At 33.3% G+C, this 20,169-nt stretch overlaps 1 pseudogene; it reads right to left on the bottom strand.

The window, feature by feature from the left end:
• The window catches only part of LOC106458019, a 54,256-nt pseudogene that overhangs the window by 11,057 nt on the left and 23,030 nt on the right, over positions 1-20,169 (bottom strand).

Genomic DNA, 20,169 nt, shown 5'->3' with positions numbered 1-20,169 from the left:
GATTTGCTCTGACACAAAGCAAATCAAACCTAAGGTTTATTTATATTGATTAAAACTATGAGTAACCAGGTATTTTAATTCACAACGATTGTTTTATGACCAACTGCATAACAGTATTGTGTATCTGCTAAAAAGTAACATTTTTAATAGGAATATATATGTTTAGTTCTGATCTATATAGGTAGCTTGCTTTGAATAGAAGTTAATATTGATATAAACTGAAACGATACTGACCATCAATTCTAGAGAACCGTCGTTCAAGCTCGAGCCGCCTTGTGATCGATCCGTGAGGATGGTCAGCTGGACATTCTTTGAATCGTCCTGAAAAGGAAATCTACAGAATTATAACACATGTCTTTACCCAACATCACACGGATTATGCACAAAATCTCATATGATTTGCATTACATGATAATAAATTAAAAACATAATGCGTTAACATCATGACACAATGTTACAGATAATATGTCTTAACAAACTCGTAAAAACTCAAAAATGGCATGTTTTAACAGTGTAGACCCGCACGTGACCTTCTGGTTAGCCTTCCCAGGCTGTTAATCCGAAGATTCGTGATTCCTGACACAGTGCCCCAAAAGCGCGCTACGCAGTTTTGGGCAATGGATACTCTGTAAGAGCGACTGATAAATTCTACTGTTTGATTAGATGATAGTAAAGTCACATCTAATATATCAGTCCAAAATTATTTAAATTGATTCAAAGGCTATGCGCATGCGTATGTAGCCCTTTTTTATGTTTGCGGAAAATTCACTCACTTTGTCCATCAACTTGATTTAGGATGCACTTATTCCTATTAAGAATTGACTCATATCAATTTAAACATAGCAAATTGCTGTTTATATCTACAATCAGTAGTACAAACTTAGAAACTTTCTTCTTTGATTATCTCAGTGTATTCATTCTGTCTCACATCTCATGGTCTTTTTTCTTTTCGTTAAACTCCTGTCTTTTATATTACTTTCTCAAACCGAAGCCGAACAGGTTCCTTTTTCTTTGTTATTGTGCACTTGTTTCTTGTATATCGTATTATGGTTTCACAACCACAGTGGATTTTGTAGTCTCCATACCGTTATTTTTTAACAACTTGGAGTTCTGTAATCTCACAATCCCATAGAGACTGGCCAATAGCCAGCCGTTTTTTCACCTTTCTCAACTCCAACCGATGTTTCTTACACCTAACTTCATAGGAAAAGCATAGTTTAGATGTAACATGTTTTAACACGTTAGCGACATAAAAAATTATATGTTAACAGAATGGCACAGTATTACGTGTAATGTGTGTCGATGAACTGGCACATCTTCACGTGTAAATATTTGCTAACAAACTTGAATAGTACCATATCATATGAGACCTGTTTTAACAAGTTATCCAGCATAACATGTGATGATCTTATTTGTACACAAGTCTTGAAAACACACTTTTACAGGTGTCGTATGTTGATAAGGTTCCCAGCATTACGTAAGATGTATGTTTCCCATGATATCTGATCAAGTGTCAAATGATTATCAAAAAAACCTAGAATTAATTTAATCTTTATATCAACCATTAATAAAAAATTTTAATCGGATGTTTAATTACGTAATAACTTACTTATACCAGAAAACTAATCAATAAAAATTATAATTGATAATAATAATAATTAGTTTAATTACGAGTGACAGGCAAACCACAAAAAGCCCCTATGACCACTCTGCCTTCGGTCATCAGTTGGGTATCCTCGCTCTTAGCGGTGGTTTTGGCCTTATCCCAAATAACATGTACATCAAAATTCTCACTTCACAAACTATATCAGGGTTAACCTATTTCCATAGTATTCTTGGTTCGTGTATTTCAAAATGTAATATATATATAAATTATATTTTAAAAACCATGTACAAAGGAAAATAAGTGAACTTAATATCCTCCTCTGAATAACTTCAGGCAGAATTAAACATGTTCTTCTCTAAGATCACCTGTCTTTTAAATGCCATAGAACTAAGTAATACGAATTCAGAATGTGACTGCAATAATGATCGCTGGATCTGTGAATGCGTAACAATTTGAGGATTGTCTGAAGTGTGAATTTTCTATTTACCCACCCTCCTTGGAGGTTCAAAAACATTAGTAAATTTCAGGAATGGCCGGATGTAACCTAATGATTATCCCATCACAACCGGTAAGATACTTTGTGGATCGGAAGGTCATAGGGTCGTTATAAAGTGACAGTCAACCCCATTATTAGATTAATGAAGAATAATCGTGTAGGCGGTAGGTGATTCTGACTGATTGTCCTATCTCTTGTAAGCAATACTGAGACTTCGTACTTGGCCGTTTAGACCACGTGTCGCATATGAGTTTAGGCACGAAATACTAAATTTTTGAAAGAAAATATTCACAGAAAAATGTTTCATTCTTTTAAACGGACATAGTCAATCAAGTTTAAAAGGGGAAATTCATGATGGAGCAATAAACAGTAATAAGTAATATAAGGAAACACGCAGCGGAAATCAAATAATTAAATATCAGAAAAATGTTTCACGAACGCTATTGCCTGTTTTATATTACCAATCTAAGTTTTATCAAGACAGATCTTATTACTTTAAGAATATATTCGTAGCTGAGTAACTAAAGATTGGTTGGATGATAAAATTAAATGGTGAATATAGCGCTTCAAGTTGATATTGTCCTGTTTATAATCTTTAATATTTGACTGAGCTTTTGAAATATATCAGTATTAGAGAAAAACGTAAAATTAGTTTCAATTTGGTTTGTTTGGAAGTTTCGCGCAAAGCTATACGAGAGCTATCTGCGATAGCCATTCTTAATTTAGCAGTGAAGCAGAGGGAAGGCAGCTAGTCATCACCACCGCCAACTCTTGAGCTATTCTTTTACCAACGAATAGTGGGATTGATTGGAACATTATAACGTCCCACAGCAGAAAGGGCGAGCAAGTTTGGTGGGACGGGGATTCGATTCGAACCCGCACCCCACAGATTGCGAGTCGAACGCCCTAACCACCTGGCCATGCCAGACCTGAAATTAGTTTCAACTCGCCAATAAGAGATTAAGAAAAACGTTAAATAATATTACGGTTTAAAGTAAAATTAGTAAAACTAACGGTTTGTAAATGCTTTTAAAAACATTTGAATAAAACAGCTAATCTATAAACAAGAGTGTTATAAAGTGCTATAATTAAAAATGACTGTATAATTGTAAATGATAAAAGCTATAAGATACTTTTTTAATCCTTTACTAAATATGTTTATAAATAATCCAGCAACTGCCAATGTTGCTGGTATTTTGTTTTGTTTTGATGTATAATCCTTTACTTACCACTAATAACCAAAAATACTTTAGGTGTCTGGATAGCACATAAGAATTTTATGTTATTAGGGTGAGTTAAGAACTATATATCAAAACTAGACAAACTTCTTATCTTTCAGTATATTACTCAACGTATAAATACCGACATGAAGTGTTGGGCAATAAATTGGACTTTTTCAATCAAAATGGTACCTTAAGGAACAAAGTGGCTTAAAGGCTAGGTCAAAGAACTTTTAGGCAACAGGCATAGACATACTTAATTGCAACAGCACCTTAAGGGACACAGTGTCTTCAAGGCTAGGTCAGAGATATTTTAGGCAACAGACATAGACATATTTAATCGAAACGGCACCTGAAGGGACACAATAGTTTAAAGGCTAGATCAGAGTTCTTTTAGGCAACAGTCATAGACATATTTCATTTAGAACGCTGACCATAAAGAAGATAGTAATTAGAAGTACCTCGGCTGAAAATGTGTAATAGGTTCAGTGATATATCTCTGTTTGAAGTTGAACCTTGCTCCTTCCAATCCACAACCAAGACACTGGTCACTAGAGATCATCCCAGCACTTCTTGCACTGATAAAAGGCTTATCTTACTAGACTGATCACTTTTTAACATATCTATAAAAGAGATAACACCTTGAAAACTATGAAAACCCTGTGTGTGATTTGCATAATTAAATGCAAGTGCAATAAACGATAAAAAATGTTACTTGCCTTTAAAAATATCCTGCTGTTAACTGGAAAGTAATTTCCTGATACAGGTTCAGAAATATTCAGGCTCCACGTTGGCCTTTCATTTCGCCTAAAATAACAAGTTTGTTTAAATCATTTATTGATTTAAATGTCCTTCACTTATTCCATTAGATAGCGTTTTTTTACGGTTAATACAAATGAATAGATCGACAGTGTTCTAAATTTACTATTCTGTTGAAGATAATATGAAGTAAAATGATCTAACATTGAAGTATACTAAAATTTGTGCGTGTCCAGGAAATATTTAAATAATATATGTATATTTTAAGGCCAACATATGCCATCCATCAAGCTTGTCAGTACAACCTACAGCCCTCCGGTGGGACAGCTTTAAGTTTACGGATTTATAATGCTAAAATCGGGTGTACAATTTCCCACGATGGATACAGCAGATAACTCAGGGTGGCTTTGTTCTACAAAAACAAACAAACATACAACTTATCATGCGTTATATTACTGATAAATCTGATAAAGCTTCGTATTCGAAATTATTATTAACTAAAATGAGACTAAAAGTTAACAGTAATTAATATTGTTAAGATAAAGGTTTAACAAGGAGTATGCAAAAGTTACTTAGAAAAGAAAAAAATCTTGTTTATTTTATTCAAAAACGTGGATTCTTAGAATTGTTGTTATGTATAACTATTGTAAATATTATGGACTGTCAATTTGTAAAGACAAATAGAAATTTGCATTTCCACTTCTTTCAATCCTTGGCAAGTACAGGTAACAACCATATGATATTAATCTACTAATCCTCTACAAGTATAAATAATAGTGGCAAATTTATTAAGTCCTGTCAGCGTTCAACCAGAGTCAGAAGTGCTGAGTATCTGTTATTGTCCGTACGAAGAAAGTAAGCAACGCACAGCATATCTGTTCATCTCTCAATATTAGAATGAGACAATCAACAGATTAGACGTTATCTTCTACTTAAATGATAATAGAAATACCAGTTAATTTACGTAATACTGTTGCTTTTGATGAGGTTAGGTGTTTTTAAATATTTCAACATTTTTTAAAAATTATGGTTGCTATTAAAGATTAAAAACTTACACTCGTTTCAGAACTTGCCGTCCGTTAGCATCTGTGTAAAATGTCTTTTTTGACTGCAGATCTGTATCAAATCTTGTGATTATCTCTTTCCCAGTGTTGTTACTGAAAGTAACAAGGTATCATAAGACTTATCAGAAAACTTTTAAATGGTGTGTTATTCAATAAGTACTTTATTCATTTAGTCATGGAAGTAATTTTAACTGTATAAGAGTGGAAGAAACATATTTACATAGTTTCTTGATTCATACAATTAAACGTTATGAAATAAAGTACACCTATCAAACGTTACGCTGTTACGTTTTCATATTTGAAATTTGCTACTTACTTGACAGGAATTGGTCCTACTAGCCATTCCACTTCGAGGAACGTAGAATTGTTGTAGATTCGAATAACCTGACTAAGCCAAGGTGAATATGTTTGGTGTATTTCTTGAACTAGCGACCCCTTTAGTGTAAATACAAGAGAAAATTAATTAGTTATGTAAATGACTGGTTTAGTATTTTAGCACATGCACAAAAAATGATCAAGTTGGAACAATAGTATGTATAACGTGTACCTGTCACTCTTATTAACTTTCAACATTTTTCCTCACCTTCACCACAGTTACTGTCACATTTTGGCTAATAGGGTGAGGTGTTGTACCATTAGGCCTAAAGATGTAAGCTCCAGATGCACGGAACTTAAAGTCAGAGTTATTTCCATTCATGCTTTGGTACCAATAAAAGGCCTGTTTGATAGGAAGCTTCATTCCATTAGATAGGTTCATCCCCTTCAATAGCCCAGTCGTTCCATCGATTGTCACTGCTACCTCCTGCAATTGATGTCAATCATATGTTTCGTTATGTTAAAATAATAATAAGATAGTTTAGCCATTCATTTACTTATAACCTACAAATCCAATAAAGCGTGTTACTTTAATAGTTACTTCTGAAATACTTCTTAAGATAAATCGCATAATAATCATGGGAATTTTATAGCAGAAATAGTTTATTTATACGAATAGTTGTTCATATAATAATAAGATAGTTTAGTCATTCATTTACTTATAACCTACAAATCCAATAAGGCGTGTTACTTTAATAGTTACTTCTGAAATACTTCTTAAGATAAATCGCATAATAATCATGGGAATTTTATAGCAGAAATAGTTTATTTATACGAATAGTTGTTCATTTATGTACTGAAATATCTAATTTATGTATAATTCAAAAATTAATTATCACCATCTTATAAGATATTTGCATAATATCACTAATCATGACCATTCCGTTAGAATCTCCGAAATTCACTGTGACAAAATCGTGGTAAAAACGCCTTTAACGATTATTTCAACATTTTTTATCACTGGAAAAATTACAGAAACGTAGAACACGTTGAATATTTGACACGCTACACCATGCATGCTCTACCAGGAAAATTAGTGAGTTTAAATAAAATGACGTGCCAATTTCGAACATCAATGATAATGAAGAGTATGCAAGTTGACAGACTGTTGGAAGTCACGTGAGTTTAAAGAAAGAAAAGATTATATCCTGGTGGAAATGTGGAAAAGAGATATATTAAGTAGTTGTGATGCTTTGTCGTGCGAGATGCACTTTACGTGTAACAACACTTTTGGACACTTAATAGTACAATAAAAACGTCACAGCATTCACATCAGCGTAGACTACTGTCAGAGCATAATAGATGCTCACATGTCAAGATTCCCTCTGGGCTTACAGCATCCACATTGTCCTTACATTGACGGGCACCAGTGAAGTGAGTGGTTTGTAGGGCTGGACTTTGCGTACTGTATTATCACCCTGAAGAATAATAATAATAGTACAATCTCTTCACCTTGAAGAATGATCGACGTAGTTTTGCTTGCGAGTATGAAACCTGTAATTTAGTTTTGTAACGAAATGGTAGTTACTTCATACAATTTTGAAATCATTGCTGAATCTGAGCCAAATATATCAGTTGTGAAGGATTGCGTTAGGAATTGGGAATGTTTTAATAAAGGCTCGTTTTGCGCTTCTTAATATAAGTTATTTCTTGAAGTGGCTGCACTGTAAATGCTTATGGATAAACAAAGTATATAATAAACACACAGCAGGCGCTCTTGAAATATTTTGGCCAACGTTTCACAGTAATAACTTCAGCGTCTTAAAATGGCCTGCTCAAAAGCCTTACATGTTTTGAACCAATAGTATAGATGAACACTGTAAAAGAATAATTCTAAAGATTAGAACATATCCATCCAGTCCTATTAAGTGGCTGAACCTATAAAATATAACAATCTTGCATCAGATGCCTTTCTAACCTAGTTGGTAGCAAAACTACACGAACTAAACAAATGCTTCGAAGATTGTAACAGTTATTCAGCTCAAGGTGTTGTTACATCGTATTAGGACAGTGGTCGCTGGAAACACTATTTATCACATCATGTCTGTATGGTTTTGTAAGGGTAATCTATATAAATCACGCATGAGAACAACTGCACTATTTAGTGTCCATTGATCATAAGAAGTATCAAAATTATACAAGAATAACACTAGTGAATAACGTAACGGGGTAACTAGCTTTTACGTTTTAACTCCATTAGTTTCAATACGTTACGACATTCGAAAACGCTACAACTTGTAATGTAGAAAGTATAAACATATACACCCAAATCGTTTTCACTTTACAGTACAACCATACAGTTGCAGCTGGCTATAAAATCCTCTTTAATTCAATAATAGTAAACCCTGGGAAATATGCTCGATTTATTTATTATAAAAAATTTATCACAAGTAACCAGTATCACTTGAACGTGATGAAAAATAGTGAACTATTCGGAAGTGCTCGAGTTTTCGGTCTCGTATGAAAACCATTACAGCTTTTGTACGTGATCCTGTGTGCTCACTTCATAATCAGAATTATTATAGGAATATTGTAACAACGGATTTGAGTATAAATCTTTCAACAAACTGTTTCTAGATACAAATATAGTTTAACTGACCTTGTTACCCACGATTTCTTCTTCATTTTGGGATTCGAAAACTTCACTTTTTTGTTCCTTTACAAGATGAGAGTCTGAAAAGAACAAAATATCTTTGAAAATTTATGGATATTTTATGTATATTGTAATAAATACACCAAATATCATTACAACAAAGGTAGTTATTTAAAAAACAAGATGCCCGGCTCGACTCGCAATCTGCGGGTCGCGGGTTCGAATCCCCGTCCCATCAAACATGCTCGCCCTTTCAGCCTTGGGGCGTTATAATGTGACGGTCAATCTCCCTGTTCGTTGGTAAATAAGTAGCCTAAGAGTTGGCGGTGGGTGGTGATCACCAGCGGCCTTCCATCTTGTCTTACACTGCTAAATTAGGGATGGCTAGCACATACAGCCCTCGTTTAGCTTTGCGCGAAATTCAAAACAAAACAAACAAACAAACAAACCAAAGTATTCTAGATAATAATATTCAGAGAAAAACGAACACTGAAATCACAACCTATTCTGCTGAAGTAGACATAGGAAGTAATAATATTTATTTGAATTTGTACTAAGATAAGGGCAATAATAAATAATGAATTTAGTCGACTCATTCCTGAAGAAATGTAACAAAATACATGTAAATAACATATCGAACCTCTTAACAATGATGCATTGGTTTAAAAATATATCCACAGTTTCACAAAATATTGTTATTAGTCAACTCGAATGCAAAGCCGACACTTACTGTTGGATTTCTTAATGAAGTACGTTGAGAACCCCAGTGCCGGGAGCTTCACATTCACTACAAGTTCAGAACTGGCGTTGCTAACTCGACCAGGTATCTTTTGAACAGCAGGAGGAATCGGAACAAGCTGCCAAGAAAGTTGATACTTATTCTTCTTGTAACATACGTTTCAAAGAGTTTATGAAGTAATTGCTTATAAATAAACCGCGAGACATTTAGCGATAACTGTATCACTAATAGAAGGACTGAAATACAAACATTTTGTGATCACATTTAGCGCACCACTAGTTTACTTACCCAAGATAAAAACAAATACTAATGTGTAGAGAACCATAAGTGTTTCTCTTTTAGATTACTGTATATTTCGAAGGTGAGTCGAGTTCATATCTATAACAGTGAAACGTTTTCTATCGGGTTAGGCATTACACTGACTTGTGAAAATCTTAAGGCCTACAGATATATGTAACATATGATAACTACCAAAACTACCCATTACTGAGATCACATCAGTTAAAATTACCTGCTGTTTAAGAGTAAGTTTGAATAGTTCAATCATAGAATAGATAGAACATGTTTTCGATATTTTTGATAATCTGGAGCTAAATTTATTAATATTTAACAGAAATATGTCACTGCCTAGAAGTCCGTAGATCTTAAATACGTGCAAATTTATACGAAGTTGTAGACATGAATCCACAAGTTGTCGAAATTGAAGTCAAACCTATGCCTACTTATATATATATCTATATATATAATGCCCTGCCATATGAATAAAAATATTTCTAAAATACATTACCCAAAATACATAACTCTACAGAACATTGACCCTTTCGAACATGGAAATGGTGAAGTTACCAGGTACTGATTATGTTTGGCCTTATGATTTTGCTGTATTGCAGATTAAAATTATCAATTTCAACTTTATGGCAAGAGTGCTCATTTTATTATGCCAAGGCATTATAACTTAATGTTCTGTGAAATAGCACTTTATTAGATATAGAAATTCATTACATTCAAACCTCAAGACTCATAATGGTTCTATTACAGAGGAAACAATCTGATTAATATGTTTGAATACTTACCTGAGCAGGTACCGGTTCACCTTTAGGACCAATAACTTTGTATGCATTGCCTGTTACAGGAAGCCTGATGTAATGATTGATTGGATGTGCTAAAGGGTTGTAGATTGTTATAGCCACCTGATGAAAAAAATCGCAATTTGTGACAAAATAGTTAGAACATCTTTTTATTTATGAGTAAAATGACACCTGACATTTCTTACAAAAGGTTCAAACATATGTTACAATCAGACCATCAAAAGCTGTCTGCAGGGGAATTTAGAAGACAGGTTTGTAGCTTCATAAATATCGCCTTAGAAATGTAATTGTTCCAACAGGTCAGCGGTAAGTTTACAGATTTACAACGCTAAAATCCGGAGCTGGAATCCCAGCGGTTGCAGAGCATATAACCTATTGTGTAGCTTTGCGTTAAAAATCAAGCAAACGAAGGAATTTACCACTGATAAGATTCTACACAAATCTATTACTATACACTTTACTAATGAAATAGTTTTGTTGATTTGTAATTAATGTGCAACTTAATTAACTTCCCTTTTATTTTACAGTGTTAAACATCAAAAGCTAACAAAGCATTAGAAAATAATATACCTTACTTAATACCCTCTACTAATCAAATAGTTTTGTTGATTTGTAATTAATGTGCAACTTAATTAACTTCCCTTTTATTTTACAGTGTTAAACATCAAAAGCTAACAAAGCATTAGAAAATAATATACCTTACTTAATACCCTCTACTAATCAAATAGTTTTGTTGATTTGTAATTAATGTGCAACTTAATTAACTTCCCTTTTATTTTACAGTGTTAAACATCAAAGCTAACAAAGCATTAGAAAATAATATACCTTACTTAATACCCTCTACTAATCAAATAGTTTTGTTGATTTGTAATTAATGTGCAACTTAATTAACTTCCCTTTTATTTTGCGTGTTGAGCATCAAAAGATAGCAAATCATTAGAAACTAATATACCTTACTCAATACACGTGATAAAAATCACGGTTGACGCAGGTATTTGTCTTCATATTTTTGTTTATTACGGTTTTCATATTAAAATTATGTAAAGCTAGTACTTCAGATATTTTCTCTATTTCTCACACACCTCTAATTTGAAATTTGTAATTAAAAAAAAACAGAAGAGAAACGTGAAATAAAAAACGACAATGACAACAGCAATAACAAAACCTCATCTGTATCAATGTGATTTTTATATTGAATGTTAGGATTTTTTAATCCCATAATGAATACATTATGAAAATATTGTGTACAAAATGTTGTTTTTATTTCTTACTTAAACATGTCTATATTGCACGAAAAAGTGTTTTGTGTGAAATATATTTTTGGTAAGTTATAAATGACACATTACCTAGAGGTAACATTGTTCAATTGAGGAACCAACAAAAATAATTCCATGGTTTATTTAGACTGTTGCCTGTTAATACGAGCATTCAACTATAGAACTGAAGCATTTAGTTATGTGTATGAAGCAACAAAGGTAGGTTTGTTACCTCTACGTTACAATGTGCAGTAGAGGGTTAACAGTTGATATACACCTTTCATTTTTCAAATACTTCTTTCCAAAGACAAATATTAATTAGGAAAATATTTCAACCTTATAAATATTCCTATATTTCACTTGTTGAATACTTTCACCTTTGCTGTACAATATATTAAGTTAATAATCTACTATCTTTGATACAGTGTTTGCTACTTTATCATACATTTTAAATCCCCTTTGTTTTACTGTTAATTTCTTAAATATTTATTCTTTTATTGCATATTACTTTACGTTTTACATATTACATTATTAGTTTACTTTATTTTAGTTTTTACATGTTAAATAACCATCTTACTGAAAAATAAATTTCCTTTTCATTTGTTTCGTATATCCAACACATTACTATTTGCTTATATATATTTACTTATAATATTTTTCTTATTCGTTATTAATTGTTGCTTGTTAAATACACCTCTTATAACACAGAATGGTCTGCTATTAAGTTTAAATAATTTAATTTTCAATAACTATTTGTTAACTAGTTTAACTTTCTCTATCACTATCCTTTCATGCATACACAAAACTTCTTATAATGCTTATTGTAATTTGCCCATAGTTAGTGATTTGTGTATTATTTAATCTTTTGTAATCTTAGTAGTGATTAGTAGATAATGCTATGGTAATGTGCAAATTAATTGCTTCTGTTGTTTTTCATCTTAGACTCTTAAGATAATCTTTTTTTTCTCTCTGTATAATGGACTTCGTTTAAGTATTTTATTATAATAACACTATAATTATGTGATTCACTTAAGAGTTTTATTATACACCCAGATAGCTAATAGCAACAGTTTTGTTTGTTTCTGTTCATTATTATCCACGTCTTTTGATAATATTATCATCTTGACGATAGGAATTAGGAGTGATTCATTCATACTTATCTTACTTGACCATATGAACGACAATACATAAGCTATGCTTTAGTTTACCTATAATACTTACTGGCTGTTCTCCCTCTGTAATATTGCATTGGCTAATGTTCAGATAATTACAAAAGAGCTGCTTAGGAGGCTTGGTTTTTGTCAGTGGCAATAGTTTTCTATAGGCATCGTTAACTGCTACCTAGTAAAGTGGGAAAAGATTTAAAAAAGAAAGGACACAGTGCTATAAATTTCAAGAACATTATAAAATGACAGAAAATTATAAATTAACTTTCCCTTTTCTTGTATTCAGAGGAATTATTCAATTTTTGCAGGAATTAACGATTTCATTACCTTCTAGTTTCTTAATTCTTGTTCGATAGTTTAAAAATTGGAAATGAAACAATAGAAAATCTTAATAATGTCTTTTAAAAGCGGCTTAGAGTTTTAAGGCATAGTTACGCTTTGTTAAAAATAATAATAATTTCGATTTTATCTAAAGCATTTTGGCTGTAACTTGATAAACATACTTATAATCATTACTTCATTATTAATTGTAGTTAAATAACAGCGTTCTTTTAAATAATACAACAATAAACAGACGCTAAAGTTATTAATGTATTTGTGGGAACATATAAAACGTTTGACAGTTTTCACCAAACCAAGATGGCTATGTGTAATATTATCTTATAAAATGCATTTAAGTGTCATAACTGATTGTACATTTTTAATACAGTCTAGAACATATTTGCATTTTGTTGACTATTTTCTAATTGTAATTAATTGCTACCTACTCCGTGCTTAGCAAAATAATTACAAAAGAAGTATTTAGGAGGCATAGTTTTTATTAGTGATAACATTGTACGATTTCTAAACTGTTTACATGTTTGTGCTCAACTGTTTGTAGGTTTAAACATTTTATGAATTGCACTTGCTACATAAACAAACAACAACAACAAAAAAGAAAGTAGCTATAGTTTGATATAAACAGATTAGTGCACCTAACGACGAATGGATAAACTTCACTTGCTCTTGGTCTACCTCTTACGTGGTATGATGCTATACGTAAAATTATAAGTACTATTTTAATTGAAAGTGAAACAAAAGTAGAATTAATAATTTCTTGTCTCCTTATTGGATCGCCCCTTACATAGTGTACTAATACAAATGTAGCAAAAAGACACAGATGAGACTGGAATGATACTAGCAAATGTATCTGAAAATCCTCAGTTTAAAAAGTAGTTCTACAAACAGGGTTGTGAGCTGCTCTTTTCCAGTATTCTGAGTTGTAAGAGAAGAACCGTCCGTTTGATATAAATGTATCCATGCTACGCACGGCATTAAACGTCACTTGTGTTTCGCGTCGACTTCACTTATTTTGCCACAGACAGACTCTCTCATATCAACCCTCGTTTGCGACATCAAGGTAATAAAATTAGAATGGCTTCCAAACCCGACTCGTTCGTCTGAGTGCTTATCCATTTAAACTCGAACATACAGGGATCCAACCGAATGTCTCTAACTAAATTAGTTCAACCAGTTCCTCAGAACAACTTATGATCGACATTGGTTCGGCTAGTTGTTTACAACAACTTGTGATTGGCATTGTTTTATTCAGCTCCTCACAAAAATATTTGACACTAGAGAAACAGATAGAAAGACGGACAATTCTGTAATATATATATATATATATATACATTACCTTTTATGCCTATTTTTGTGGGTTATCAGTATTTAAGTGATTCTTACTTACATCACATATTGTTAGACATTAGAACATTAACACATTTTAGCACTTAGAGTATCAAAGAAAATATGAATTTTTTTATTATATTTCTTACCTCGCATTGCTGTATTCCTTTTGCCAGCCTTTGGGAATAATCATTAGCTACATGTTGTTTTTCGGTACCTCTAAAAAAACCAAGTTGTCAAAAAAATTGGTTGACTCTATGTAAGTGCATCAAGTGTTAAAACAAAAGTGACTGAAAAACAAATAAGCTAACGTGTTTAGACAGATGAAAAATTATTTCAAAATATTTTCAATTCCAAATTCATTTTTCATATAAATGCTATCTGGCAAAATACACGGGTTTAGAGTGTTTAAGATTTTATGAATAACTTGTCAGATTTTTAAAATCCTTGGCTAAACATGATGTTTACTTATACTAACCAAAATAAAGGCTACTGTGTGTCCGCCACGTCACGCTTGATTTCTCGAAATAGTGGGAGTCATAAAAGCGAAAATGCATTTATTCAGACAAAATAAGTCAGTTACTTTCTGCCCTTTACGATTTTAGTGACGGGGAGAAAGAGGACCGTGAGGGGTGCCGTAAAACCTTATAAGTGTAGTGAGTTTTGGTATGGTAAGCCTAAAGTAAAGACGTAGTGTGGGATCACCTAGCCTAGAGCCAAGTGCATAAAATTTATCATGAAAGTAAAAAATATCGATTCAATTTTAAAACTAAAACGTTTCTGAATTAAGCTATTTACTGTTATATCACCAACGTTTTTAATAAAAAAAAAACAAATCTCTTTAAACAACGGAGACTCTAAATTAAAAAATCAACAAATATTTTTCCAGTTTTGTTGTCTATATATTTCGTTTTATACTTTCAGTAGACAGCTTAACCACAATATTAGGTTATACTTTTGTTGCTAAGCAACATGAAATAAAAGCCATTGTTGGAACGTAGTGTTACCAAAACGCACTGGCTTTTCTATATATTAGAAGTTGTTAATCTAACTGTTTTTACCAATAATCATTCTATAAATACGCCACGAATTCATTTCGTGAATGATCCTAATTTTGATTGGCTCACAAAGGAATTTACCGACGTTTGACTGCACTTTTCTGGCTCTTTGTTGGTTCAATTAGCTGTGAAATGTGAGGTGGGGTGGTAGTACTTGCTCCGTAATTTTTGAAAGGCTATAGGCTCGTAAGACTCATAAATATTACAAATACATCGAATAGTGGGATATGACAGTCACTCGTATAGCTTAAAAGTGCAGAAATCATTCCTGCGACAACGGGGCGTGGATCATGGATCTCCTAATTTACAGACAAGCACGCTAACCACTAGGTCAGACTTGGCCTCCTAAATTAACAAAAATTTGTCATTGAAACAAGTATGTTCATCTCCATACAACACGATTAGTATTTAGTGAGAAGGATATTATCAATAAAAAATATATTCTTGTTATTGGATTCCTGAGTTGTGGTGAAGAATGGAACAGATCATTTGCGTCCTGATAACTAGGTAAAATGCATCCGAAACGGCGAAATATAACAAAGAACAATCAAAATACAATGTATACAAATAACGTAGATGAGTGTTATCATTTCAAAATTCAGTTTTTGCAACAAATTTCAAAAATACGTAATTATCTGCAAATCTTACAAAAATGATAAATTCATTTTGCTTTGCGTAGTAATCAACGCAAAAATCACCACTGATAAAAAACCAATTATCGCAAGATCATTAGATGCATTAGTACATTTAAATCCGTGTGTTTTGATCAGAGCGTATCAAATGGGAGACAGCGTTATCCTATACCAAAAATGAAGAGTGTGGTGGAGTATTTTGTCCGACAGATTACACCTAATCATTAGTGTGTGGTTTTTTTCTTCTGTGTATACTCTCTGTGTGGCAAAGCTTATACTTAAATAACCCTATTTATAAAGTGTATTTTCATCCACAACATTCTGTTCTACAGTCTTGGTCAAAATGTTTGCATACTGTACTATGCTGATGTCATTGTCTAGATGCATAGAGTAGTTATTGAATAAATGCCTTAGTAGTAACGGAAAAGGTAGCGTGTGATCGGACAAACATGTACGAGTTGTTATTCTGGACTGTATAAGTTGTTTTGAGCATTTGTAGGTCAAAATAAACATACATACCTGTTTTGTATAAAATAGTGTGCTGTTGGTATAATCTTTTTCGAAACAGATCAACGCTTTGTTTAGACAATTTCTCTGTACTTGGTGTGGAGTCATTCCTCGTCATGTGCCTGAAGTTATAGGGCGTCAAATTGTTCGACTGTCCAGAAATGATATGAAGTAAACGGACATTGCCAGAACAGTACTGAATCCAAAATCCAGATACGTCATCAGACTACAAAAAATGTTGTTCCAGGAAAGTCAACTGGTAGACTCCGAAAAACTGTTGCCCGAATGAGCGGGTTTTGATCACAGACGAAAATAGTTTTGCAACACCTTACAACAGGAATGACATGAACACATTTATTCCAGGGTATCCGGAAAAACAGTGAATAGGAGACTGATCAAACAAGGTTATTTTACAAGAAGAACTATCTGAAAACCAACATTAACCAGAATTCACCGCCCTCACCAAGTTACTTTGGCAAGATAACATGCCAACTTACAGTTAGGACACTGGCGACATGCTATCTTTTCAGATGAGTCCTGTTTCTGACTTGTTAAAGCTGATGGTATGATTCGTGTTCGTCATTTGCCTGGAGAACAGATGAGGGAAGACTGTCTTCCCGACACGAGGTAGTGCAGTACATCGTGGCTGCTATTCATCATGGTGGAAAAACTGCTCTTCATATCCTTCAAAGAAACTTCAATGGCGTTTAGCAATAACTTTGTGTTCCAGAATGACAATGCCACTGCCTATGAGTGTGCGTATTGTACATCATTATCTCGACCAGGAAGACGTTACAAGATTGCCATGACTAGCAAAGTATAGAAATTAAACTCCCATTGAGAACTGTTGAGCAGAAATGAGCCGAAAAAATGCTAACCACGACCCTAAACCAGCTACTGTAGCTGAATTGCAGCGCCTTCTAGTGACAAGGTGGAATGAAATCATAGTGGATTACATCGTCGACAGCATAACACGTCACCTTGAGGAGGTTATTTGAACGAGGAAGACCAACCAACTACTGGAAGCTTAATATGAACTAATATAAGGTTACAGACGCTATTTCTAATATTTTGTCATTATTGATGTTTTGGTAAGATTTTATTGTGATAGGTGAAATGCTGAATTACACACTTTTCTACAAGTGTCTGATAAAATTGTTTGCTGTTCTAATAAATCGTTTATGATGTCCACAGAACCTGTCTCATTATGCAAATTACATACGTAGATGTTTAATATAACACGCATTTCTCAGTTTGACAGCACCAAGTGTATTTGTATTCCATCTTAATAATAATTATGTCATTTGTTGCAAAATATGCAAACATTTTGGCCAAGAATGTATAAAACGGACGATGCGCTACTTTGGGCATACATTTACATTTGAGGGCAGGTTGGTAGAGATCCTGATGAGTAATAATTTGGAATCAGACACACGAGTGTCCCACGCTTAGTATTGCTGGCGCACAAAAATATAGCTAATAAAAAGGAACCAAACAAGTATAATAAACTATAGCTAGCTATAGTTTGACTGTAGTTGTTATCTTTTTACATAAAAAACTTGTGAGGATTTTGTGATTTTCTACAGAATTAAATCGTATATTTATTATGAATAACTTCTCAAGAAAGGCAAGTTTAATGGTGTAATTAAAATTAACATGAATTAGAGCAAAATACGCTGAAGTTTTGGTTTATTTGTAGTACTAGAACTAGGTAACAATATTACAAATGTGTCCAGAATTACATTAACAAAATTGTTTACTTGTGTTAGTAGCCTTGTTAACGTAATTTGTGGTTACCATGTATAAATGTTTTTAAAGTTAAGTGTGAAGGTTTGGTTTTAAAGTTACGTCAGAGAAAGCTAATACGTTATAAAACAGTTACATGGTATAACTCTTATCTCCAAGACATTGCATTGCTTCATCAGTTGGATTTATTCACTACTAATGTTGTATTCGTCATACTTATTAAACTATTGTTTGTTTTTTTGCAAAGCTACACGAGGGCTATCTGCGCAAGCAGTGTAAGACAAGAGGGAAGGCAGCTACTCATTACCACCCACCGCCAACTCTTGGGCTACTCTTTTACCAACGAATAGTGGGATTGACCGTCATATTATAACGCCCCCACGGCTGAAAGGGCGAGCATGTTTGGTGTGACGGGGATTCGAACCCGCGACCCTCAGATTGCGAGTCGAGCGCCCTAACCACCTGGCCATGCCGGGCCCTTATTAAACGAAAGGTGGAAGAAGATACAAAAGACCTATGAAAGATAAACATGAAAAAATAAATGAGTTTATAATGAAAAAGGTTTTAGAGCGTTAAACCTAGGTATTGATATCAGAAGTGTTGATCCATTAAATTTTATGTGCGTAAATTAGCATAAATATATATATATATTATGTAACAATGTAAGAATAAAATTTTATGATTATCCTTATTTCATTAAATTACCCAAGAAGACTAGCTTTGTAAAAAAAATTCCAAGCTACTTTAAATTAAAACAGGAAATTGGTTATTAGTTACACAACACAAACCACGCTAATCGTCTATTAGTTTGACTCAGACAGCTTATTAAAACATAAGACATCGATATTTTCTATTTTTCTTTCATACAATTATAATTGCTATTAGCAAGTGACTTTAACTATCGGCTGTTCTATAAATTGCATACAACATAACTAATTACACTCATTAGCGACTTTTTTGGTGAAACATGCAGCTGTTTCAACACTCTCTATGTCGTTAAAAGTCAACTGCCACTTCCTTTGCGTGTCATCCAACTTCACATAAATGTGGGACTAATATTTGCAGTTATTAATATAATTCCTCATTAAAAAGGTCAATAGCCTAATTAAGATCTTACTGCAAATACTTACGCTGCATTGGCAACCAGCATCACAGTTAATCCGACTACATGCTTCTATGACACGCCTATGGTGAATGTATGTGTGAATGACGCTCAGTCCGACTTCAGGAATTAGATAGACCTGAGAAAGTATTTTTTGACCCACCCATCCCTTATGTTTGCTATTCTGTTTAATGTGCGTTACTTCCATCTATAAGAAGTGATTTGAAATCATTTACTCTGGGTAAGCTAACACGTTAAAGCAAAGGAACTAATAGTTGTATAACTTTCAATGATAAACTTTACAGTTACAAAACGTTTTTTTTTTTAATAATGCACATAATTAGCCCCCCAGTGGTACAGTGGTATGTCTGCGGACTTACAACGCTAATAATCCGGATTTCGATACCCGTGATGGGCAGAGCACAGATAGCCCATTGTGTAGCTTTGTGCTTAATTACAAGCACATAATTAATTATTTTTGAAAACATTAACTAAATGATCAGGAACTTCAATAACTAACTTATGTAATAGTAGTGGTATACTAATATGACTACGTTGTTCTCAATTCAATTACTTTGAAAAAAAATTCATATTTAGTTCGGTTGTTGTTAAGCACAACGCTAGACAATGGGCTATCTGTGCTCTGCCCACCACGTGTATCGACACCCGATTTTTAGCACAGTAAGCCTGTAGATATACCGCTTAGCTACTGGGGTGTGGCACATTTTCAAGACAAATAGAAAAATAAAATTGAAAAGATAAGTAAATCTACAATATTATCATTATTACTTTGCATTTACCACATGATGAGGAAATACACTTAGTGGTCAAAACCTCGTCCCTTCAAATACTGAAGTGTGTGGATAAGATTCATCTTATGTGTGTACTTTGTTTCGATGAGAACTCACGCCGATCTTATGTTGTAAGAGAATCGTTTGAAGCCTTTATATTAGGAGAAAGAAAACTTATTACGTCGAAACGGCCTGGCATGGCTAGGTGGTTAGGACGCTCGACTTTCAATCTGAGGGTCGCGGGATCGAATCCCCGTCCCACCAAACATGCTCGCCCTTTCAGCCATGGGAGCGTTATAATGTGAC

The sequence above is a fragment of the Limulus polyphemus genome, unplaced genomic scaffold (genome assembly GCF_000517525.1).
Source record: "Limulus polyphemus unplaced genomic scaffold, Limulus_polyphemus-2.1.2 Scaffold405, whole genome shotgun sequence".
In the NCBI taxonomy this organism is placed as follows: domain Eukaryota; kingdom Metazoa; phylum Arthropoda; class Merostomata; order Xiphosura; family Limulidae; genus Limulus; species Limulus polyphemus.
Note: the sequence above shows the minus strand (reverse complement) of the source record. Positions and strands in the feature narration are given on the sequence as shown.